Genomic DNA, 26,614 nt, shown 5'->3' with positions numbered 1-26,614 from the left:
CTCCACTGCGCCTGTGCGGCCGACGCGGTTACGCTCGGACGATCGGGGCAGAACAACTTCCGGTTCCCACCGGCGCCAGGTAGTGGGCCCGCGAGCCGGGGCAAAAGAACTTCCGGTCTCCACGAGGGTAGCGGCCGGCTGTAGGCGTGGACTGTCGAGTGGTGAAAGGCTGGTAGATCCGCTGTTGTTTGCTGACCGGGCAGTCGTCGTTTTTACTGGTACATTTATTAATGAAAATTGAAGGAGAAATTAAATTTGCAACAAAATGCATCAAAGCAAGTATTTGTATGGCTTTCTTGTTTTCTCTAATGTTTCCTAAAGGTTTTAAATTTGTCTCGTGTAGATTTTCACAGTACCAGTAAAAAAAGGGATGTGGGTGGATTATACTGAATGGAGGAGGAATTTTAAAAAGAAAGGAGAAGAGCACCCAGAAAAGAACCCAGAAAAGAGACAATAACTTCAAAATGTCCTGACATCATTGTTCTCTTTAAAGCAACATGAGTCCTGTTCATCCAGGTCTTGCCTCCTCTAAGCCAGCTTTTTCAAACACTTCAAAATTGCCTTCAATGAAATCCTTATGGAAGATTTTAGCCTGGAGAGACCTTTGTTTTAGTTTAAGTATTTACTGATTGCAAGAAGGGATAAGACCTAAAAAGCAAGAACTGTGTGGCCCCCAGTTCCTAAGGTTCTTCCATCCAACGCAGTCATTCCTACTTCAGTATGAGGCAGAATACAAAGTCCTCAGGAGAAATACAGAGAGCCACTGTCTTCTGATTAAGTTTGGGAACAGTTTTTATGCATGATAACGAGGCAGATATGATGAAGCTGTGCATTCTCTGGGAGCTCAGAGATGGAAAAACATGAAATAGATGGTGGAGCCTGGAGCGTAGACAGATGTATTGAGACATGAGATCTGAATGTCACACTCATGAATTTGGACTAGATATTTGTTATTATCATGGAAACATGAAAATCACAAATTACTTGATGCCAGAGTATAAATTGATGAAGAACGCTGAGAAATCGGAATAACTTTGGGTTACTTTGAAGCTGGTGTAATATGGCTGAGAGAACACTGGTGAAGGATTGAAACCTGGCGCTGTGACAGCAAGTGCATAATCATGTCCAATAAATTGATTTCTCTAGGCTTTTTTGTTCCCATTTGTAAAATGAAGGATTGGTCTAGATTATTTCTAAGGTTCTCTTCATAGGCTAAAGTATCAATGATTTGCTAATTCTGTGACTTCAGAAAAGTTTTTTCCATTAACCTTACATGTTGTTTGGTTTCCCAACTGAGTGGGAAAAAAGGTAAACTAGAAAACAAAAACCTTTTTACTTAGCTAACACAAACACCCACAAAAGTTTATTTGCCTTGTTGAAGTGAGATATTTTTAGACTAACATTAATGATTGTCCAAGGGTTGATGACTAAGCCTCTAAGAACCTTGAACTTGGAAGCCTTTCCCGAATTAAAAGCATCTGGAGTTTTCCTAGTCAGTACCTAGAACCCAAAACACTAGAGACTCTAGTACTAGTTTTGGTGGTGTTTTGATGTAGGAATACATACAGTTGCGGGACACAAAAAGTCAAGGATTTTTGCCTTTTTGAGATTACAGGATGGATCATTTGTTAATCCATTCATCCCTCAACAACTATCACCTGAACGTCATGCACATCCCAGGCACTTGGCACTGGACCTCAGGAGGAAAAAACCTTTTCTGCCTTGTGAAGTTTGCAGTACAGTTGGGGAAACACACAGTAAATCGTTAAATTAGTGTATAATTTCAAATGGAGACAAGTGCTACAAAGATGATGAACATCTCCATACTGTGAAAGGGGACTGGGTATGACTTCAGGTGTGACTTGAAGATAGAGATCTTCTAAGAGCAGGGTGAAGAGCAAGTGTGAAGGCACTAAAGCTGCAAAATCTTGGTACATTCCAGAAACTGAAAGGAAGGCAAAGCAGCTGGTGGGTAGCCATTGAGAAGGAGGTTACATATGGAGGTTGTGTGTTAATTTCATGACTTACTATGTGCCAGGCACTATGCTAAATTCCATTTCATTTCACGTGCTCAAAACCCCTTCAAAACAGTTACTATATAGTAGATGAGAAATTAAGGCTAAGAGCAGCGATTCTCACCCTGGCTGCATTTTAAGATCACCTGTGGATCTATTACAATTTCTAGTGCCTGAGCATCACCCTCCATATATTCTGATTTGATTGGGCTGAAGAGGGGGCCTGGGCCCTTTTAATAAATCCCTTGTGTAATCCTAATATGAAGCCAGAGTTGAGAATCACTGTCTTAGAGTTAATTTGCCCAGGGTCACTTGGCAACTAAGTGGCAGAGGAGAGAAATTAAACCTAGATCTGTCTGATTCTACAACCTGTGCTTTTAGCTACTCACTAGTGCCCTGTCAACATTCAACGACATGTAGCACCAGTTGCATGCTAAAAACTTTGTAAAACACTGAGAAATAAAAATGAACAAGGCAGAGCCCTTGCCTTCATTGAATTCACAGCCTTTTAAGGCAGAAGTCTCAGTAAATGAAGCTAGGCCAGCTCATGTAGGCAGAAGCAAGTCAACTGAGGACTGTCATTGAGATCAGATATGTTCTTCCTATTTTAAGCTAGATTGGCACTGAAGGTAACTGGTGCATCAGGGGATCTACGTAGGCAGCTATTGCAATCATCATCTGAGAGATGGTACAAGCCTGAACTAAGGCAATGGTGAGGTTCAAAGAGAATTGGCAGGACTTGCCGACCACTGACATGAGGGTGAGGAAAAGAAAGAAGTGGAAGATGACTTCAGAGTTTTGAGTTTGATGGACAGAGTGGAAGTGAACACCACTGATCTAGAACAAGAACACAGGAATTGAATCTGGGGTTGAACGAGTTTGAAATACTTGTTGAGCATTTAGGTAAAAATGTCGAATAGAGTGCTGGAAATGTGCATCTGGAATTCAAGTGAGCAAACGGATAGAAATAGAGATCTGGAATCCTTGACCTCCAGGTGGTAGTTGAAGGCATGCCTTGCATAGTGTGTATGCTGTGTATGGAAGTTTTTTAAAAAGACAATAGAGATCAAGAGGAAAAAAATCCACAAAACCTGACCTTGCTGTATTTGAATAGTTCAATAAAGCTATTTTTATCTGCAGTGATATTAAACCCAGTCAACTCATGATTATCTATGATGAGATTTTAATACTTTCCAGACCTTCCCTGGGCACACAGCAAATTTAACAGATGATGCATAACCATGGAATGCAAACCAATTTAAATATTGGCTAAATATTTAAGAATGCTATATGATGCATTCGGAACTGTAACAGAAATATCCTACAACAGTGTTTTCACACATAAATAATTTGTATGTAACCCTAGTTTTGACTTCAATCATTTTGATGATATTACTCAAACCTACAAAAATTATAATGTTCTAAACATAAAACTAGGTAGAAGATCCTTAGGCTTAACTCCTACTTCTATAAACCAAAACATTTGCAAAATAAATATGAACAAAAGCATAAACTAAGTAAGCTTCAAATTACAGTAATGTGAAAGGTGTTTTTTGAAACTGAAGCATTTCAATGAAGACTGAAGTAGTTGCTACAGAATGAATTATTTTGAGATAAAACGTGCTCTTATTACTGTTTATCACGTGATGGCCCAATTCTTTCACTACTTCTCTTTATTCAACCTTTATTTGTACAGTCTACCCTACCATTATTTGGCCTTCATTTAGAGCAAATGATCATTTAAATCCATCTCTGTTGTTTTTTAATCAATGTAAGACAATTAGAATCCAATCTTAAGAGAAATCATGTAGCAATGCTCTGCTAGAACGTGTTTATCAACATGATTCACAACATGCTTGTATTAATATTTGAAGGATATCATGTAATTAAAATCACATCATTTAAAAATTCTCCAGTAAATTTATGGACCACTGAGAATGTACTCATGTCCTCTAAAGATCTGCAAATGCTACTTTGAAAAAAGCTATCATAGGTTATCCAGAGTTTTTGCTTATTTATGCCTTGTAAAATTCCTTAGCATAACTCTCCAATTCCCAAAATGTATTCCTTAGAATTAATATTAACAGGAATTTGTGGAGAAAAATAGGATTCTGTGCTCATATTTAGTAAGCATTGGATTAGAAAAAATTAAACAGATATTGTCAATATGGGAATTTTGAGACCCTGTAATATTCCAGGACACAATTTGTTCCATGAAACATTTGTTTTTTCCCCCCTTTGGAGCATCTCACAGAGCTAGTGGTTGGCTATGTTTACATCCTGTCAAACATCCCCCTCTAATATGTTTAGGGGAAGTTGAAGTAATGAAGTTGCATTTTACAGTGAAAGCTGTTTATAAAATCCTCTGTCATCAATCAATCCATAATCATCTACGTAGAAAGCAGGCTCTTAGGGCATATGGCACACTTGTCAGTGCCTAGGGTGGTGCCTCGTTTGTATTGTAATACGAGTTCAATAAATATTTGTTGGGTTAATTAAAAGTTTGTTGTGTGTGTGTTATTTGTTTTATGTCAATAGTGGTTACTACTATTTTGGTTTCATGCACTACGTAGCATCTGGAGAGAAGACTGTGATCAGAAAACTATTTTTATATTATATAACAAGTGTTTATCCTGAAGGAGCAGAAAGAAATTTGTCTTAGAATCTGTACTGTCTAATACAGCAGGCACTAGACACATGCATCTATTTAAATTAATCAAAATAAAATAAAAATTCAGGTCCTCAGTTACACTAGCCACATCTCAAGAGTGCAATAACCCACGTGATGGACAGAGCGGATTATAGGACACTTCTATCATCACATGAAGTTTTACTGGGAAGCACTGATTAGATGATTTATGTAAATTTAAGTGCCTCAAAATACTGACAAGGTAAGAAAAAAAATCAAGAAATAGAGGCAAAATCGTTATCCACCAATTTGTCCATCTAAAATTTATCGGTTCTTTTAGCATGTTGGAGACAGAATTATGTAATGCAGAGGAGCCCAGTGGTTTTAGTTTTACTTTAGGAAAAAGTTTGAGTTATGTCATTCTAAGCTTTCAGACTTGGCACCAGCCTCTTCCAGAGGGACGTGCCAATTTCAGAAGGCAGTTTGGTTTCTCAGCAAGAATCATGAGTAGGTGACCTGTAGAAAGTCTATATAGCACATTAACGTGGGCCAGGTTATAAAGAAAAAGCCTCCCGCTGGAAACAGTGTTTGTTGGAATGTATTTTAAGTAGGACCTTGAAAGCGTCAAACATCCGAAAAGACAAAGAGGGATTAACAGGCTAAAATCTAAGGGGAAATGGGACCCCAGGAAAGTAAGCAGAGCAAGGAAGCCACTCTTGCCCTGAAATTATTTGCTGATTGGGAAAAACTGAAATTCTGTTTTGTCAGACTTTTCAGACAAGAGACAATGTGACATCTTGGCTGCGAACTTTTGGCGTCAGAGACCTCAAATTGAAAAGGCAGGACCCCAAAGAACAGCACCTTGGACCATGTGAAGTAATCCCACACCCCACCCACAGGCGGAAATGAGCAGTGGGAAATTCAAAGGTACGAAATAAGTACCTGTGGAAATGTAGCCAGAAGCTGGCGTTCAGGCAAATTTGCATTCCAAATTCACTCCACCCCAGTGAATACAAAAACTTCCTGTCTTTAGTTTTGTTTAAAGTGGTCTTAGAACGATAGGGTCCAAAATGCCTGTGAACTGAACCCTTCTAAATGTTCTTCCAGTCTTTTCCAAATACCAAGCCCACATCTAATACATCTAGAAGTTTCTTTAGTAACACTCACCTTAACCAAGTATCCAGAGCTTTCAACTTATTTGTCATAGGAAACAAAAACCACCCTTTTCATATTTTCATTTCATCATATTACAAATTTTGTATTACTTTATGTAATTTCAACAACACAACTGATAACAATCACAATGAACTCTTGGTGGACACACAGCCTAATTGCTGGGGCCACAAGAGCTTGCGGCAGCGGCAGCCGGCCGCAGGAATGCAGGAGGCTCTGCCAGGGAAAGCGGGCTTTTCCTCTACTCTGAGTGCAGGCTCTTCTTTTTTTTTTATTTTATTGAAGTACAGTTGATTGACAGTACTGTGTTAGTTTCTTCTGGACAGCAAAGTGACTCAGTTACATACGTATATCTATTCTTTTTCATATTCTTTTCCATTATGTTTTATCCCAGGATATTGCATAGAGTTCCCTGTGCTCTACTGGAGGACCTTGTTGTGTATCCATCCTCTATATACTAGTGTGCACCTGCTCATCCCACACTCCCACTCCTTCCCTCCCCTACCCTCCTCCCCACACCCCAGCCAAAAGTCTGTTCTCTTTGTGAGACTGTTTCAGGATCTCTTACATCCTTTGTCAGCGCTGGGAGGAGACCTGGAGGCTCACAGAGGGAAAGGACTTGCCCAGGGTTTATTATTAGTTGGGTCAGAAGAGCAATCAGATCTTTGACTCCTAATCCTGTGCTCTTTTTTTATTTTTAAATAGAATTCATCTTGATCTCAGGACCATGCTTTACATCTTTTAGATCATGTAAAAGACATTTTTTCTACTCTATTAGCTTAACAGACTCTGAGACAGTAATAGATAATTCTTGGTGTATTTGTAGGTAAAGCTTTTATACATTTGCTTAATAATATGCCCAGAATACTCAATATAAGTTATTTATCATTTCATAACTCTGTACACTGAGATCACCCACTATTCGATAATAGTTACAAATGTGAGGTGATATCATAATAGGGATGCTTATCTTCTTGCATGTAAACTCATTAAATGTCTACTGCAATTACTGACCTTAGCTTAACTGTAATTTTTTTTTAAATTGGTGGCTAGCTCTATACCACATTCAAACAAACTGGAAGAAAAGAGGAATGACAGAGGTGCTTATAAATCAATCTAGTCACAAGCCGGCAAACTAACCTGAATTCTCATGCTTGCACTGCTTCAATCCGTGATGATTAGTGATGTGATGATCAATGCTGGCTACAGAAAAAAAAAAAAATGTGGTCAAAGAGGGGGGCAGGATGGGGAACAGTACAGGTTGAACCTCCAATATTCTGAAAGAAGAGGGCAATGAGAAGGGTATTCACCATTTAGTACTGGCCTTGGTGTAACCCTTTCAGGGCGTTTTTCGGGTCTGCTAGGAAGCAGTGATGACTAAAGTCAATAAATTGACTTTAGTCAATGTATATAAAGTCAAATGGTCCCTGTAAGGCTTGGTATGTATCATCAGGCAACAAATAAACTAAACAAAGCCCAAACAAGGTCACCATGGATGAGCAAGCAAATGCAAAATACATCTCTGAGACAAAGTCACTGAGGTATAAAACATCAGGGTGAGAAGACAACTGGAAAGATTATAGACTATAAACTATTGGTCAGAGAGGCAATGATAGAGACCAAGAAAAAAGAGGCGACACTAGCTATTAATTATTACAAGGGCCCATACAATTTGAGGTCAAAAAACATAACAAGGTGCTTTCTAAGGGATTTCTCTCCTGCTAATTCACCACACTGTCGTTTCAGCTCTGCAACACTCCTTCATTCAAACTGAATCACACATGAGGGACTTATACAGCTTTCACTCTCCCGAAGGCAATATGTGTATTCTAAGCTCTTATTGAACTTAAGCTAGACTCACAGTTGTCTAAAAGTGTATATTGCTTTTATAAGGGGCTGAAAAATGTAGCAGAGAATTTCCTCTGACTTGCCAGTTATATATATATATATATATAAAAGCAGAGGATTTTCACTGATAACAGATGGAGGACACAAATGATTAAATAGTTGAAAATTTCCCAAAAGATATATGTATAAGGTAGGTGATGTAATAGACATAAAACACACCTATAGAAATTCAAGGGCTTGAATTTAGATTTCTTTTGGGATTTAGATTTCCCCAAAACAGGAACTATCAAAATAATTTTCCATAGAAAAAAATTATTTGAAACGATTTTCAATTCAAAGGGGAAAGGGAGGAGAGGGATAAATTAGGAGTATGGGATTAACAGATACAAAGTACTATACATAAAATAGATAAGCAACAAGGATTTACTGTATAGCACAGGGAACTATATTTACCATCTTGTAATAACCTATAATTGAAAATAATCTGAAAAAATATATATATATATAACTGAATCACTTTCTGTACACCTGAAACTAACACAATGTGATAAATCAACTATACTTTGATAAATTGTTTTAATTTTAAAAATTAGGGCTTCCCTGGTGGCGCAGTGGTTGAGGGTCCACCTGCCGATGCAGGGGACACGGGTTCGTGCCCCGGTCCGGGACGATCCCACATGCCGCGGAGCGGCTGGGCCCGTGAGCCATGGCTGCTGAGCCTGCGTGTCTGGAGCCTGTGCTCCGCAACGGAAGAGGGCACAACAGTGAGAGGCCCACGTACCGCAAAAAAATAAAAAATAAATAAAATTAAAAATAAAATTAAATTTAGTTCCTTTGGAATTTGAGAAGCACTGCTTTTTTCTTAAGGCTAGGAATTAATGCTTTAATAATGATGACAGAAAATTAAAAGAACTTAAGACTTTTCAGAAACAGAGCTTAGATTCATAAAATTAATTTTAGTATGACAGAACCATCAGTAGAAAAGACATTCCAAACTGAGAAATAGTATATGTTGCTCAGTGATGGCCTGGAGAGTCCTGGTGATGCTTAATATTCTCAGAGGGTTTATTGGACACCTTAGCTCCAGTAGATCTCATAGCTCCTCTGTGATTTTAAAGATTGGTCCTCTGCTAGAGCTCAGTTTTCTTTGAGGAAGCCTGCACTAGTGGAAAAGCGTGAGCACTCTTTAGAAGGAGGCATATCTACATTCTGATCTCTGCTCTCTATCACCAGCTGGGTATTCTTTGGCCAGTTGCTTGACTTCTCTGAGCCTCCATTTCCTCAACATTAAAACACTGGCTTGGCCCAAAAGTTTGTTCGGATTTTTCCATAAGACGGTACGGAAAACCCGAACAAACTTTTTGGCCAACCCAATACTTCCTGTTGTCAGGAATATATCTGATAAAGTCATAAAAGATCCTAGTTTTGTGGGTATTATAATTAATGACTTTGATATACATCTTGACAAATGGGCTTATTTCTATTGAATGGCTCCAGGACTGGGACTTTCTCTCCTCTTCATCTTTGCATGCACAGCTCCAGGTCTGAGAGAATTCCTCCTGGGGTACAACCGGACTCGGCTTCTTTATGGCTCCCACCTCTTGATTCCATTCCACGCGACAGCTTTTAAATTGTTCAATTCTCCTCCCATTCCACACTCCCCACAGATTCTCGTCCTGGCTAAATATACTGTTTCTTTACTCATTTTCCATAGCACAGTTTCTCTGCCCCCTTCTATAACTGTTGCTTTCTTCTGGACATACTTCAGTCTGTCAAGTTACCTGCCATAGGGCTACTTCCAGAACAAACACCAGAGTTGCATCCTCACATGCCTTGTTTTGGATGCTTCTTTTAACACAATGTGCTATCACAGTAGCATTTTTTGGCAGCTACATCCCACTATTAAGTTGTATGGAGTTGTTAAATTTAAGCAACTCTTAAATCCTTTCCGTGTGCACAAACCACATTTTCTTTATCTTTTTCTTTTATAGTTGTGAGTAGAATTGGGGCTGTTTTGGATGTTTCCACCTTGTCCATTGAAGGTGAGGGGTGGATGCCTAAACAAAAGGGTTTATAATTCAAAAGGGTTGAATTTCTTCTTCTTAAACCATGTTCATAGTTACTACCTATAAAGATCTCTGGGGTACAAATTCCACCATTTAACATAATGCCTTTCAGCTTTGTGGTACCTACAGCCTGTATCTGCATGCCATCATGCTATCGTAATCTTATTCCAAGTCCTTAGTAAACAATTTGTGTAGTACAGCGCCAAGGCCAGAGGCCTGTGGTGGGCTCTAGAGAGAGCCCTGCCTTTTAGTTGACACAAATCCATTCAACAGAAAGAACTCTGCCTACTGTACACCCAACTCACATTCAGAGTGCTATCGTTAGAGGTTGGTAAGTTCATGTAGAAATTCAAGCTAAGCACTTCGTCCTCACTAATTTATGCTGTTTTCTTTGCCAAAGGCTTACACATCATCTCCTTAATAATTGGTCTCAGATGTCAAGCCCATCTCCGGAGTTCACAGGATTCACCTCTGTTTTGAGAAGAAGACATGTGCATTTTCAGTCTTCCCTAATTCTCAGGATTCTTCAAAACTTATTGACAGGAATTCCTCTGTTTTATCCCAAAGTTCTTTCAGTGTCTAAGAAATGCACCTCATCATGAATGTCATGAAATGTCTATGCATTTTGAACAGCCAGCACCTACAGGTTCTTACACATTCCTTCCGTATCTGACAGTTTTTCAGCTGGAGAAAACGTAGGAATTAAAGCAGATAGGCAGTTCTGCTTTCTTCCCTTTCTCTTTTAACACTGTAAATGTCTGGGTCTACCAGGCTCCTTAAGTCATGGGCACCTTTCTGGGCCATCTGTGACTCACCACCTCAGTCCTGAACCACATACATTTGTATTGTTCATAACTTCACCCTGAGCGCTTGCACTCGACAGTCTGACCTGTTTTCAGCCTGACTCTGTGACTTATTTGTACTTTTCACTTCTACTTGCCTTCTGAGACCTGATAGTTCTCATACTTTGACTTTTCTCTTTGCTCCTAACCCTTTGGTCTCCCAAGGGGAAATGCTTCTCTTCAGCCAATGGGTTCTTTCCTTAGGGTGATACGCTTGGGTCTGACATCCTCACCAGGTATTCCGGCTATGGCTATTCACTGCTGTGTATCCAACCAGGTAGCAGCTGCATCACCTTTAAGTCACAGGGTATCACTTCTGCCATACTCAGTTGGTCAACTGCTCACTAGGGTTGGCCCAGATTCAGAGCGAGGAGACATAGATTCCACCTCTCAATGAGGACAGTGTCAGAAGATTTGCAGACAAGATTTTAAAACATCATACCAGATTAGCAGAGCCCAGCGAACAGAGACCAAGCATCATGCCGCAAAGGCATCTGTCACTTGCTTTTCGTCCTCCACGTAAGTGGACAAGTCCTTTTTGATGACTTCATATATTTTACATGGCTCCCTTCATTCTGGACATTAACATGTAACTTTCTTACAGACTTACATGGCTGTTTAGCCTTTGAACATGACTGCTTGTCTATTTTCTGTTTGGATTCATCAGAGGAGACCCTCTGAACCCAAATCAGTTTATTAGGAGCACTTCCGTTGCTCCTACCCCACTCTATTGCCCAAACTTAAACTTTGAAAATGTTTAATTTCTTTTCTTACCGTCCCTATAAATGGAATGCTACCAATCCTTTCCTTCTTCTGTGTGTAATCCACTTCCACATATACACATACACACTAGGTATTTGCCTCTTGTCATCCCTCTTAGGGTGCAGAAGGTATAACGGCATGGTCAGACAGACGTGGCTTAAATTCTCACTCTCCCTTACTAGCTCTCCAGGTAATCTGAAGAATGCGATTTTACTTCTTAGTAAAATTTAGTAAATTTTATGTGATACATGGGAATGACAGTGGGATTAGATGAAAGAATATGTGGGAAGAATTTAGTACAGGTTAGGCACTCATTAAATGGTAGCTCTTAATATTATTCAGCTCTTATCCTTTTAACTGAAAACTGCAATAATTACCTCCATCCTGTACTCCAGTTCTGCATAAAACAGCACCTGTATATCTGTACCAAACACCCTGGCAGGTGACTTTATAACACCATGTGTTCTCTGTGAGTTGTTTTCCTGGTTTCGTCAGCAATTTTCATAAGATCCTCCACTACGGTCACAGTCACCCATTTTTTTCTCTTCTTTTGTAAACCTTCTAGCCCCTGGTTCAGCTCTGAGCTGCACAGTCCAGAGGTGCATCTTAGATTATATAAACTCCGCTACGTTGAACAATTGAATGTAGGAGCCAAGACTGTTGCCCCAAATTTCTCTCCACAAATAACTCTCAGACACGTTCCTACAGGGAACCTAATGTAGAGGAATGCTGCTTGTCCAGAATGATTGCAGTGCTTGTAGGTGTATAATTAGTCACTAGTCAGTGTGTAAATATTGTCTAAATTGCTTTATTTGTGAATGTGAAAAGCTCTGTAGAAATACAAAGTATTATAGGAACCAGGGCTGGACACAGGAGATAAGGTACTGTGGTGGGAGAACAAGTGAGTGAGGTATCAGTGTGTGTTGTGTATCCCTCTGAGGGGACAAAGCTTCTGGGTTCTCCCCGCCGTCACTTTCTAAGAACACTGACTCCCCTGGGTGAATAATTTAAAGGACAAATTACCACTCTTCTGGGTACCAAAGCTAGCCATAAGTTGAAATTAAATTAAATCATAAAGCCCTACAAGAAACTGAGGGAAGAGTCAGAAATATAAAACCAAGGGAATCCAGAGCTAGCATGAAATATTAGAGTCTGTGCGATGTCCTTGCCTTCCTGTGCTGATGAAGGGAAAAACTGAAAACCACCCTGGTACAGACTTAAAGGACCACCATCAAATATCCATTGTTAAGTACTTGGCAGTGGCTATTGCAATGATTTCAGTTCCAGTGGGGTATTGGAGGAAGGTAGAAGACAGAGCACTAGATCAACTTCAAGTCCTTGCACTTCAGCTAAATAGCTGGGTGACCTTGAGCTAGTCACTACCTCATCTGGGCCTTAGTTTTCCTTCTTCTTTGAATTGAGAAACATGAACTCAGAGTTTGTGTTTCTAAGGTCTTTTTCCCCCATAAATGCTCAAAGATCACAGTGAGCTGATAAAAACATGTATAAAATTTGCTACCTATTAAACATATAATAAAATATAAATATTAAAATATATAGCAAAACATCTATTAGAATATAGAAAGTTCATTAGCTTTTTTTTTTATAGCTCCAGCCCTAGGATCATCATTAAAAATTTCCTTATATGTCCTCCTTAGCAAGGGGTCAGGAGACACAGGGACAGCTGTGGAAATGGAAAACCACCAAACTTTGTACTAAAACACTGTGTCCCCACGTGTGTTTCCTCCAGAGGCGAATGAGTGTTTATGCGGTGGCTTAGAGGGGTGGTCCCACCCCTGTATGTTGGAGTCAAGGGGCATTTTAAATACCCAAGAGTGGCTTCTGAGGAAGGAATTCTGCATGCCTGTACTAAAGTAGAAATCCAAGGATCAGGCATTCTCCATCAACGGAATGAGGAAGAGTTGTGAAATAGTGCTTTTATTTAATCAGTACGAAGCAGGGACTTTGGTAAACAGGCTGGCAGCGCTTCTGCTGCCAATGTGGCATGGAGCTCTAAAATAAAGTAAAAGTCAACAAAGCAGCTGGTGTTTTCTAGGTTGCTATGTCATTGAAAGGCCTGGGACACGTCCTAGGTCCAGCATAACAAGCTTAACTCTATCAGCATCACGGCTAAGGCTGCACGGCATTTACTGCCATGACAACATCCCAGGAACAGGGAAATAAAATCCTAAGACACAATGGTCCTTACCCCTGCTGGAAAGCTGTCCTCAACCTCTTGGCTTACATGGGGGAGGGCTACAGGAAAGGCCACATGTCAGGAAATGCTCACCTAACTGGTGGTGCCCAGATCTTTGGATTTCACGGGTCAGTAAAATTTCAAAGGGAAAGAGAGAGACCATCACATGGAGGCCAAATTTGACGCCATTATTTCACAAAATAAAAACATCTACAATCACTATCATTTTACAAAAGGGTATGTTAACACTAAAATGAAGGAAGGACACTGTCTCAAAATAAGAGTCCTCTAAATTGCTTACATTTAGTTTTCAGACATACTCACTGCATTGCCCTTGACTTTTTTTAGTAGTCATGATCAGTGAAAACTTCTTGGACCAGAATGATCCTTAGACCTGCATTTAGAAGTCCTGCTCTTTGTAAGATACTCTTAGAACTAGAAAGCCTCTTTCTCCAACAATTCCAGGCTTAAATGTCAAGTCCAAACTTGCAGCCCTATTTCCACTTTGAAGCTTCTCCTGATTACCTATAACAATTATGATCTTTCTACTCTCTGAATTCTTTTAGCACTTATAATTTTAATATATAATTTAGCAACTTTACTTTGTGGGAAAAGTTTTGGAAATTTAGAATGTTGCATAGCTAACATTTTTTAGTTAGCATTTGTAGTTTTATTTTTAACTAAAAAATTTTTAATTTTTATTACTGAGAGAACCACAAGTTAGACATCGTTGAAGAAGATCTCAGCTCAGGAAAGAAAAAAAAATACAGAAATCTAGAACAAAGATAAATCATCCATTATTCTAAATGCATCTGAAGTTGGATACGGTCTTTTAAGGTTGACAGAATAGAATCCAATATATTTGGATCAGGAGACTGAGGTGTTGAACAGACTATAGTAGTACATTAAGAAAAGGTGGGCTTCCCTGGTGGCGCAGTGGTTGAGAGTCCGCCTGCCGATGCAGGGGACACGGGTTCGTGCCCCGGTCCGGGAAGATCCCACATGCCGCGGAGAGGCTGGGCCCGTGAGCCATGGCCGCTGAGCCTGTGCGTCTGGAGCCAGTGCTCCGCAACGGGAGAGGCCACAAAAGTGAGAGGCCCGAGTACCGAAAAAAAAAAAAAAAAAAAAAAGAAAAGGTCACTAGACCTTTGATTTTAACATTATCCCTTCTTTCTTCAAGCTCAGTAAGCGTCAGGACAATCGCTCCACTACTTCTTGTTCTAAATGGTCCCATATTCTCATTTACGTAGAAAAACAGAATTCTATACACAGAACATTATCTTAGAGGTCATTTAATCTATACCCTTGTTTAACTGATGGGATGTCTAAGACCCAGCTAAGTGAAACAACTTGCCCCAAATCCCGAGGAGATCAGTATTAGAGTTAGAATTTCTACTGTGTTGTATGGTCTTGTAGGTATTTTATATAAAATAATCTTATATCCCCATATCTCCAGATATGCAGTACACTATAAATCAGTGAAGTCCCTAAGAGATTATAAAAGGAAGACAAGGTTTTCCCAGTCCCATAGGCTCTCTTTCCTGCTTTCTTTTCACTCTTGACTATTTCTTCTTCCCTTCCTTGGTACCCATTACTCCTACCCTCTGCATTCACCACCCTACCCACCCTTCAAACTCATTAAAACCTAAGTTCTCAAGAAAGGTTATGATAAATGTATCCGCACAAGGTAAATTCCTAATAATCTTTATGAAGTGACTGTCATGTGCCAAACATTGTGCTGGGCATGGCTTCATGTGTTACTTCTCCTGGGGGAACTTGCAATTTTACAAGGTAATGAACTAAGACAACAAATTAAGTCAGGTTCCCTGTTTCCTTGAAACCACCATGTATAGGTGATAGTCTACTTCCAAAGTCAGCCAAACTCTTTACAGTTGGAATTCTGCCTTTCTTTTGTCCCCTCAAGGCAATTATCACAGTCCTAGATATTAATAATATTTATAATCTATGTCGATGACATAAGAGACCCTTCTTCATTTTCTTTTTTTTGGTGCTGGTCTTTTCTTCCTTAAGTAAAATCCAAGCCTTAACCTTTCCACTTAAATACATCTTTGAGATATTTTAAACATTTTTGGATGTGATTATCAAAACTACTCACATCCAAACCTGGAAATAAGGATTACCACTTCTGGAAAATTATACCATATGATCTCTGCCAATTCTCTAAACTTCTCTGGCCTCAAGTTTTCACATTTGTGAAATGGAAAAATTGCCTTTAATAGAGACTGAGGTATTGGAGGGCTGGGACCACACCTTTTAATCTTCCATATGTTACCATACAGAGCTTTGTCTCAGGCTCTGCCCACACAGATGCTCAGGAAATGATTGCTAACTAAAGATTTTTATGAGCACTGATAGACACATAAATGCAAAACACGATTTTTCCCTTGCCCCAAGTTACCCGGGAGCATCATTCTCATTCAGAGATGGCCACATTTCAGAAAGTGGGTCTCATAAAACATACAATTTAATGAAGCCATCTGGGAAGATGATCGTCGTATAAATGCAAGGTATTGATATTATCTGGCTACTTGGGGAAATACCATGTAAATGAAAGTACAGCCCCTCTCCATTATTCAAATCAAGTATTGATGTACAATGTCTTTGGATAATGGACTTTGAAGATTGATATTTCTCACAAATCTGAGGTTACTTTTCTTCCCTCCTTTGCAATTTTGCTATTTTTACAATAAGATTTTATTTTATTTTTCAGAAAACATCTTTTTTGTTTAACAGGAATCTATCAGTGTCACCTGGGAGTCTTGCAAGAGAAATTTTACATCTGACTTTATCGGGGTTTTTTTTTTAGCTTTTCTTTTGAAGCAAGAAACGACACAAACAACACAGGCGTTTCTTTCCTGCTCCAATAATTATGCAGAATGTTGTTCAGTAATTCAGCATTTGAACTTGAGCTTTTCTTTTGAAGCAAGAAACGACGCAAACAACACAGGCGTTTCTTTCCTGCTCCAATAATTATGCAGAATGTTGTTCAGTAATTCAGCATCCCAACTGACTCAACTGAGAGACAATTGCTAAAACAATACCAAGCTCACTCATGCCAGTAATCACAAAATGAACATTCAACCAGCTTCAGCACTCAGTCTTTTATATGGTCAGGGAAAGGGATAGAACATTTCCTCCACACGTAAGACTCTGCCTTACTGTGTCTGCTGAAGAAATTACCTCTTGCATTGAGGCAGAAGCTGCCCCCATTCTGTAAACCAAAGTTCCTCTGGGCTTCTCACACTCTCTGCAGGAAGAATCGGATGCAGTGTTTGTGCCTGATTTCCAGAAAATCTGAGTCCATTTAGCCCTAGCTAGCCTCAGCCTCCCCACTCAAAACACAGTCACCAAATAACAGTTAAATACAGTCGATCACAACATGGGTCCCAGATGTTGGCAGGATTCATGGACGTGGTCTGGGTGTGTCTGTGGTGGGTTTGCTGGTCCCAGGGGCCACACAGAGTGTCCTTCTCAAGCATGTGCAGGGGTGGGGCATGGAGGCAGAGAGGTTGTTCCACATGCTTTGCCTAACTGATGACTGGGGTGGGATAGATACCTTTATCTGGGGTGGTGCTATACCTTTTATCTTTAATCCTTTTCATATTCACTGAAGAAACTCTTTCTCCCATTGCTCATCTTCTTGCATCTCTAAATCATAGCCTAAAAGTAAGTGTGCCCAGAGCTGAGGGTCAAGACATGGCCTATATCCCAGGGACAAATTTGCATACTCAGAAGCAGGGCAAGGAGGATGTGCTGGCCTTTTTTCTCCTCGGGCTCTGCCATGCACTGTCACTGCCCATCCCTGATGGAAAAAGAATATTCTGAGTTTCAGCTTAATGAGGCTGATGGGAAGTCTAGCATCTTGGAAGCCACATAAGCAAGCTCATTTAGTGAGTGCTATGGGCCAGACAGGCTACAAACATGAGGGTATAAGAATGAAGAAAACCCAGTTTGTGTCCGCAGAGAGTTCTCAGCCTGGTAAGGATCTCATAGTAAGTTTGACTATATAGATCTGTTGATATTCTCAACATTGTTCTAAATTTTAAGAGCCTCCCAAAATTTTTTTTTTTTTTTTTTTGCGGTGTGCGGGCCTCTCACTGCTGTGGCCTCTCCCGTTGCAGAGCACAGGCTCCGGACACGCAGGCTCAGCGGCCATGGCTCACGGGCCCAGCCGCTCCACGGCATGTGGGATCTTCCCGGACCAGGGCACGAACCCGCGTCCCCTGCATTGGCAGACGGACTCTCAACCACTGCGCCAGCAGGGAAGCCCCCAAAGTATTTTTCATGTTGCAAAACATGAAACTAAATTGCAAAGGTAATGACAAAAATAGTCTGAACATCCCAAGGGATTGGAACTCTGACTGCAGAGATAACAAGTAGAGAAACCATCCCATCCAAATAGCTGACGGTAATGAATCAGCAGCTAGTATGTTGAGAGAAGCAGCAGATTTGCTGCAAAACAAAATAGGTATACTGGGAAAAGCATTTCAATTTCTCATAAAACATTTGGCAATTATGGGAATATTTATTTTAAAAAGGTACCTTTATATAGAGACATTAGTCTTTCAGATAACCACATATCTTCTTAGCTGACTTCTATGCATCAGAGATAGGCAACCACAATATGAGAAGACAAAGAAGTGTGAATCTTTTCTTTGAGTCACAATATTGGTGGGAAGATGAGGTTTTGCACATTGAAAAATTAAAGGGATATTGTTTCACATTGTAAAAGATTTTTAAAACCCTTTGCCTAATATCTGAAAATTCTATGGACAAAAAAACAGTTGTGTGACTATAACCAAGAGGTAAAAAATTGGGTTTAGAGGCTTTTTGTAGTCAATACGATGGGGTGGGCTTGGAGATGACAAAGGACTTGAGGTTAGGAACATGGGAAGAGCTGATAAAGTGTTTTTCTGTGCAAACAAAAAGCAGAATCCTTTCTAATGATTTTCCCCCAAGTGATTTTCTGTAAGCATCAAAAGTATTAGACCAATAGGGTTTCACAGTCTGTCATTAAAGGGTTTGGGAATTTTTGAGTCAAATATAGACATGTCCTAAAAAATTAGAAATTGTTTTTCTGATTATTTTTTCTTCACAGCAAAGCATTCAGACTGTATAGAAAAAGGTAGAGAGAAAAGCAAAAGTCATCCATAATCCTACTACACAGAGATCATCAATATTAACATTTTGGGGGATACTCTTCTACACATGTTTCTACATATGTATACACACATGTTAGCATATACTTTTTATAATAATGAAATCATATTAGGCATGCTGCAATTTAATGGGGTTTTTTACTTAATAATATATCATTTTATATTTCAATAAATATAGGTTTAAATTATTATATTGAGTTGAGTAGTGTCCCCCCCAGATTAACGTCCACCCAGAACCTCAGAAAGTGACCTTATTGGGAAGTGGTGTCTTTGCAAATTTAATTAGTTAAGGGTCTAGAGATGAAATCATCCTGGATTTAGGATGAGCCCTAAATCCAATGACTGGCATCTTTCTAAGTAAAAGGAAAGGGAGATTTGGACACAGAGAGACAGAGGGAGAGGGCCATATGAAGATGAGATAAAGATTGGATGGATGCAGCCACCAGCCAAGCAACACCTGGGGTCACCAGAAGCTGGAAGAGGCAAAGAAGGATTCTCCCCTAGAGCCTTCAGAGGGAGTCTGACCCTGACGATACCTTGATTTTGGACTTCTGACCTCCAGAACAGTGAGACAATAAAATCCTATTGTTTAAGTCACCAAGTAAGTGGTAATTTGTTCTGGTGGCTCCAAGAAACCAGTACTGTACAGTTAGCATTTTTATTGGCTGCATAGTATTTACTGTATTCCATTCCTCATGGATTACCACAGGAATGGAACACAGTGATGGACGTTGTTGATGGCTGTTAAGGTTGCTTTCAGTGTTTCACTATTGCAAACAATATTGCAATGAATATTCTTGTTGAGGCAACTTTATGCTTTTTTATGGGGAGGGAACACAGCCTAATGGGTAACAGCATGGGTTCCAAAGTCAAAGGTACTGCCTCGGTTAGAATTTTGGCTTTATCACCCACTAGCTATTACTCTAATTAGTTACTTAACTGGAGGCTTGCTGTTGTGGGGAAAATATGTTTTTACAGTGTCTGACATATAGTAAGTACTAAATAAATATTTTCTATTTATGATAAATGACTAGAGATGGATAATTCTTTCCAGGTCAAAGAAGAGATACATTTTCAAAACTCAAATGCAAGTATAAAAATCTGAATAATAAGCATCAGATTTCTCTTTTACTCACAGGAGTACACATTTTCATAGTAAAATTATAAGTGTAAAAGGCTATAAATACTTAATTTCTATCATCTCCAACAAAACAAAGAAAGCACGTTAGTAATTTCTTTTTATTGACCCTGAAAAGGCAATTGTTAATTGTTCAGCATGTTGGCATTTAAGTCAGACTACATGTAATTTCAACCATGGGTCTGCCACTTTCAATATGGAGGAAAATTACTAAACTTCTATGTTCCTCACTTTTTCAATCACAAACTGGGACAGTTTTCCCAGTCTTACTAGGATAATTCTAGAAGTTAACCGAGGTACTTTTTGCAAAGTGCCTAATTCAGAACCTGGAACTTGGCAGAGGCATAAAATAGTGTGTTACTATTACTAAAAAAAAAAAAATTAATGTCTAGACAATGAGGAATAGTCTATTGAACAAAAAAGACAAAACCTAAGATATTTTCAACCACTTCATAGATGAATAACAAATACAGGTGGTCTGCAAGCTTCTGGACCCTGCACTCCATCAGTAAAAAATTTGCACCATGCACCTCCAATATATGTATATTTATTTATAAATTATAAACATATATAATGACATTCATATGCACTTCATAAAACTCAAAAATACAAGTTTCAAAGGGATGAGATAAAAATTTTAAAGTTGTGGCATTTCTTTTCCACACTTTAGTGGATCATCTGCAATGTCCCTCACCCTGGGTTCACATGCTTCACTTTGAAGATCACTGATGGTACAATATTCTCAGTTATAAGGTAGTATGAGGATGGGATGGGCTTAAGCATTTGCTGATCATCTAACTGCACATGGAACTAACCAGCAACAGATATCTGGAGGATGTGAATACCTGTCTGCCTGACTAACACCCTACTTGCTTATTTTTCAAGATTTGGTTCTAAGACCACCCTTTGCATGAAACTTCTGGGATTTCCAGGTAGAACTGACAACTGCTTCACTTGAATTCCCCTCTGCCTATACAGATATCGAGCATATGCATCTAAACACTTGACTGTATTTATTAGCTTCTGTGTGTCTCTCCCCATATTGATTATCAGCCCCTCAGTAGTGGGATCATGCCAAATTCTTCATTGATTTCCTAGTACTTGTTGTATAGTAGATCCTAAATAAATACATACTGAGTGAATGAGCTGACAAAACTAGATTGCAATACAGTGCCTAAAATTAAGCCGTTTTGTAAGCACATAGAAGAAAAAAAAAAGAAAATGCTTTGAAATGAAATGCCAACTACAGCTTCTTCAACATAGGGTTAAATTTAATTAGATTGTAATGTCTGACTTGTTTGCAGCAAATTGGACAGAATTTCCCAGCGAATCCTCCAGATACTTCAACAAAATTCTTGGTTGCCTCACTCCTCTGCACAGCCCCTCCTCTGCTCTACAGAGGAGGGGAGTTAGGTCTGGTTAGGGATGTTTATGTACTTGCTAATCATACGTTTGTTTTCCCTCTAAGCTCAGTTCTGCCTGCCATGAATCGTTCCAGATGACAATCATTTTCATGCTTTCAAACAAAGGCTCCAGAAGGACCACGAAGAAGAGAACAAAGCTAGAAGTTTAACATCAATAACGACAAGTAAAGAAGAAACGATATTTAAATATTCTGCTCCTTTTTTTTTTTTTTGTTATCTTATCACAGCATTTTAGTACTCCTCTTCATCTGAAATTAGAAGGTTGTGGGTAGGTTGGGACAAGAATTCAAATGGCTACACTAAATAAGAAGGCTCAGTTCCACCCTATACTTACATCCCTCAAGAGTCATCTGAGCTTTTAAAACTCTCTCTTTCTCATCCCCCACCCTGTCTTTCATGTTAACTTGAAGCCACAACTAGTGACTGTTAGCAATATTTATTTCCACACTTGTTTCCCTAAAGCATTGTTTTCCAAAATGGATTCCATGAGATGTTCATAGATGCTCCATGGAAAAAGGCGCTGTGGTCAGATATTTGGGAAATTTATGGTTATTACAAGTTAAACAGATTTCTCTGCAACAGGTCTTCTCTTGCCCTTTAATTTACCAGTGGACCTGGTCAATCTCCAAAAGGAAGCATAGTTTGTACCACAGAACGCTAATTTTCTGGAATCATTGAGCCTGACTAGTGTTCTGATTAATACAGTGGAAGAAATGCCACCCTTTGACATAAGAGTTTGTCTTAAACTGGGAGCTCTTGTCATCAGAGACATAGGCATTCAGAACTACCTTAGTCACTTAGATTGGTGTGCAACTCTTGACCACATAAAGAAAACCTCACCAAGGAACTCTCCTAAACACTCATACAACAAATTTCATTCTTCCTGTAGGCTGACATCCCTGTACCCTGGAGTCTGAAATGCCAATTCTGCAGAAAGAGATAGGCTAGAAATATAGCCTGGTGGAAGAGCAAAAGGACCTGAACAGGCGCCATGGCTTTAGGAATATGCATCTCAGGACCTATATTGTGCATTTATTCTCTCAGCAGTTGCTTGCCAGAAGTGGAAATGCCCTTGCCTCTTGGGGTGCTTTCACAGAGAAGCCCATTTTTTCTATTTACTCCCACCCACCACAACACAAAGTCTTTTTATTATACACAGCTTTTCTTTACACTGTGTTCCCACTAAGAATTCCTACTTAGTCTTCAATCTCCTGCTACTGCATGAAGACTGTTAAACTCTCTCAGTTCTCTGAATACCCACACCACTTAATGACTATACCAGAGGTCAACAAAGCATGGCCCTCCTTCCAAATTCAGCCTGTCATCTATTTTTGTAGATACAATTTTATTGGAAAACAGCCACGCCCATTCATTTATGATTGTCTATAGTGGCTTTTTCTCTAAAAAGGCAGACTTGAGTAGTTGACCCAGAGACCATATAAAATGCAAGCCTAATATAATTACTATCTGTTCTTTATAGAAAAATTTGCCAAATTCTGGTATATACCATTTCTTTAGTACTTATCAGAAGCTTCATGTAAGGATCACACTTTGATGTTTCTGTATGTCTTCTCAATGAGTTTGATGTCCCCTGAGGACAGGGTCTATGATTTGTATATGTTTTGAACACTTTGTAATACTTAGCTCAGAATAAGTTATTAATGAACATTAACTAATCAATCAATTTCTTCTTGATTTTCTTTGAAAGAGCACAATTTACCCAAATTCTCTGTAAGATGTTTCTGTTACCAAAAAGGAAAGAGAAAATGATATCTTGTTACTTTCACACCATTTCAGTCTAGTTGTTTGTGATGTGAAGTGGGCACAGCCTACTCACATTGGTTAGCTTCAGATTTTCTCTGAAAGTAAAGTAAAACTCAAAGGGATAGCTAGGTATTTCTTCCTAGTAGTCCGGAAAATATCATCCTTTCTATACACAATTACATAACTGTAATACTTTCCCCATCTACTATATACTGATTCCAACAACTCCAAAACAGCTGCAAAACACACAGACACACACGCACACACACACAGACACACTATAAGTACTAGCAGACAGAATTTGGATTGGCAGAAGTTGATCAATACTGTTAAAAAAGAGACAGAAGGCCTAAAATGGAGTCACTTTTGCTATGCCCCACATCATTAAACCAAGACTAATACCTAACTTAATTACAGTTTCAGCTTCTCCCAGGAATGGAATCTTAAATCAGTCAATCAGGAATTACCTAGGCAGCACTAGTGAGGTAATCCATCTAGTAGACCCTGCTGTCCCCTAGAGGAAGGTGACCTTGCCACAACCAATCCATTTTTTGCTAATATAACTTGCTTGTCCTGCTCCTTTCTGCCTATAAAAATCTTTAATTTTCTACAGTTCCTTGGAGCTCCTTTCTATCTGCTAGAAGGGATGCTGCCTGATTCATAAATCATTGACTAAAGCCAACAAGATCTTTAAAATTCACTCAGTTGAATTTTGTTTTAACAGTATTGGTGGCAGCAGTGGGATCCAAAGGAAACTTCTGATGGCTTTAGTGATGATGAGAAACACAGGTCCTGGTACCAATGAACACTTTGGGTTCTCTGCCTTCCTTACCATCTCCAAGAGCTGTGGGTAAGTTCCACTCAGTTTTGAGCTCCATTGTCTTTGCATTAAGCTTCTGATCTAATTGGCTTGCCAGTCCAGGGCAGCTTAGCTTAAACTAGCACAGTTCTACCCAGAGCCCAAGCCCCTAGTCCTTGCTTCAGTCTGCAATTCCCCATTTGATTAGAATCCCAGCCCATGGATCAGTCTCCAGATTCCACATTGGGAACTGCTGGTGGTTCAGTCTGTAGTTACACGTTTGATTGGAATCCCAGTCTGCAGTCCCTTTTAGTTGGGGTCTGTTGGTTCAGTCCTTTCCCCATTGCCACATTGGGAACTGCTGGAGGACCACACAAGGGCTTCTACTGACCAGTTCACAGTAATATCTCTTTGACTACTGCTGGTGTGTTAAGGTAAAGCTATTGCTAGTGGGAATCTTGAAAGCTAAAACCTGAAAATTTGGTGGGTTCCAAGCACTTAAAAGCTGTTAGAGCACATGCCACCTAACTCTAAGACTCCTGTGTTAGGATAAATTGGTCACAGAAAGGATTAGATTGACACTAGGTCACCTGCAACCTCAAGAAAGTTTCCATGCAATAAGGTACACTGAAAACACAATCCCCAACCCAGCGCAACATCCCTCTTAGGTATTAGTTTGACTCTGAGAGACCCAAGACTTAGCTAAAGAAATGGGATCCTTAAGTTCCAAAAAGTTGAGCATGCTACCTCCAGCACACCTGCTTTTCTATATCTAAGAACTATGGTCCCAGAAGCTGTAGATATCTACAAGAATGTCAAAATATTATGAATACCATCTAGAATTACAATGGCCATTAAGAGGAGTGTTCCAATTAGAAAAGATTATTTAAGAAGTTCACTTGAAAGCAAAGACTACCAAATCAAACAAACAGAATGGGACACCTATTTTAATTGACATGCCAAGGCCTATAAAAGGCTTCAAAATTCCAAAACAGCTTTATTGAAGGATTCATTACAAACTGCTAGTGAAAAATTGAAGACACAATAGGTACCTACATCAAAGGACTATGGGACTGACACAATTCCTACTACTCTCCTCTATCTTTCTTTACTTGAGTACTCATTCTACTACTCCTTTTTCTGAATTGTCTTTCCACCCTGCAGACTATTACATGACTATAAACAAGAGTCGGCCAAATTAGTGGCCTTACAGATACTCCCATAACTACCCTCAAAGAAAGGTCCCCATGAGGCAGGAGACAGATGGGCCCCAGGCTGGGCAGCTGGACTTGTGGACAGATACTCCAAGATAAAGATAATGGCAGGAGCAAGGAGGAGTTGAGTCCTGCTTGAGTAGAAGATAAAGAGACCACATATTTTTCATTCTTGAGGTCAAGGAGACCTCCCAAACTACACATGCACAGAAAGGTTCCTCAGAGGTCACAGAAGGAAGGAGGTGCCAGACCACAATGTGTTCTTCTTCCCAGAAACCCTTGCACTGGAATCCACCTTGGCTAAAAGATGCACGCACACACAGGGGAGGGCCCTGAGTTAAACCAAATACGGACTCAGAGCCAGGCAAAGCAAGATGACTGGCCAGAGGAAACCTAGAAGAACTGCCCCATATAAGTGATTTGAACTACCTTACGGATGCAACTCTTTCTCTGAGCCCTCCCGTGTGTGTCTATCCATACATGCTTTTTTCCTCCTAATAAACACTTTACTTATTTCACTACATTCCATCTCTTTGTTGAAATTCCCTTCTCCTAAGCAGACGATCCAGGACCTTGTCACTAGCCACTGGCCCTCACGACCTAGTGGTTAGGATTTGGTGCTCTCACTGCCACGGTCTGGCTTCAATCTCTCGTCAGGGAACTGAGATCCTGCTTCAAGCTTCTGCAAGCCAAGGCTACCCAAGATCACCCATATTGACTCTTTCCAGGTTAACAGAACTCTGAGAGAATTTGTGGTAAACTGCTACATTTTTCCCTTAAGCAGTGAAGGGGAAACTAAAATTAAAATTAATGGAAAACCTTACCAAATTCTGGGAGATGCCACGGCTTGAAGACGGGATCTTGGGAAAACTGGTAAAAACCAGAGAAGAGAGAATTCTTACCAGTTTCAGCATTCCTGAATCTCTGTAGTACACTGTTGAAAGAGAAAAATAAAATTTCATGTTGTCCTTTTATTTCCAAAATCAGACCCATTGATTATTGATCCTTTCTCTCCCAGAGACAGCTATTACCTTCTTGTTTGTCTTGTTTTGTGTCCTGAGAACTCAGCTTGGTAACCATCAGAAATGTGGGTTGAACTCCATTTGCAGCTAGAGTCTATTGCCAGCATTCAGAGGAATTTTCTATTTGGCTATCTTTGGGAATGGCTCTGGATCTTAGGAGGGTAATATTTTTGCACTCTCTTTGGAAACACATCTTGGGCCCATGGGGTTGTAAATGAAAAATGTTGCCTGCCATATTAGTAAACGAAGGATGTGCAGCCATCAAACCACTAGAGCCTCCCCCAACGGTGCACCCTGAGGGAACTCAAGATGGGAAAGAACAGGACACTGGCCCTAGATAGCTAAGGTGCTTCTCAAAGGAATGATTTTGATGAGCCCAGAATCTTGTGTCTTCCCATACGTAGAAAAGTGCTAAATTCATTAACCTGAGATGTCTGGTTTTCTTTAATTAAGAGTAATCTTTTGATGTTCCAACTACCTGATTTTTGTTGCAAAACTCCTAAATATCCTGGCTACTCCCTTACCTGCTCAGAGCAGTCTT

The 26,614-nt window shown here is 39.7% G+C and overlaps 1 long non-coding RNA gene across 3 annotated transcripts; it reads left to right on the top strand.

Moving 5' to 3' along the window:
* Nucleotides 1–54: 54 nt before the first annotated feature.
* LOC109549413 (uncharacterized) lies at nucleotides 55–26,614 on the top strand. Of its 3 annotated transcripts, none has more exons than XR_002175697.3 (5): nucleotides 55–218; nucleotides 5,413–5,571; nucleotides 21,324–21,438; nucleotides 23,763–23,888; nucleotides 25,612–26,614. It is a non-coding gene; the product is annotated as an uncharacterized lncRNA (long non-coding RNA). The 3 variants fall into 3 exon arrangements; XR_012333159.1 differs by having other exon boundaries at nucleotides 21,319–21,438; nucleotides 25,325–26,614; XR_002175696.3 differs by having other exon boundaries at nucleotides 56–218; nucleotides 21,319–21,438.

This window comes from Tursiops truncatus, chromosome 7 (assembly GCF_011762595.2).
Source record: "Tursiops truncatus isolate mTurTru1 chromosome 7, mTurTru1.mat.Y, whole genome shotgun sequence".
In the NCBI taxonomy this organism is placed as follows: Eukaryota; Metazoa; Chordata; class Mammalia; order Artiodactyla; family Delphinidae; genus Tursiops; species Tursiops truncatus.
This window is presented reverse-complemented; position numbering and strand designations above follow the sequence as displayed.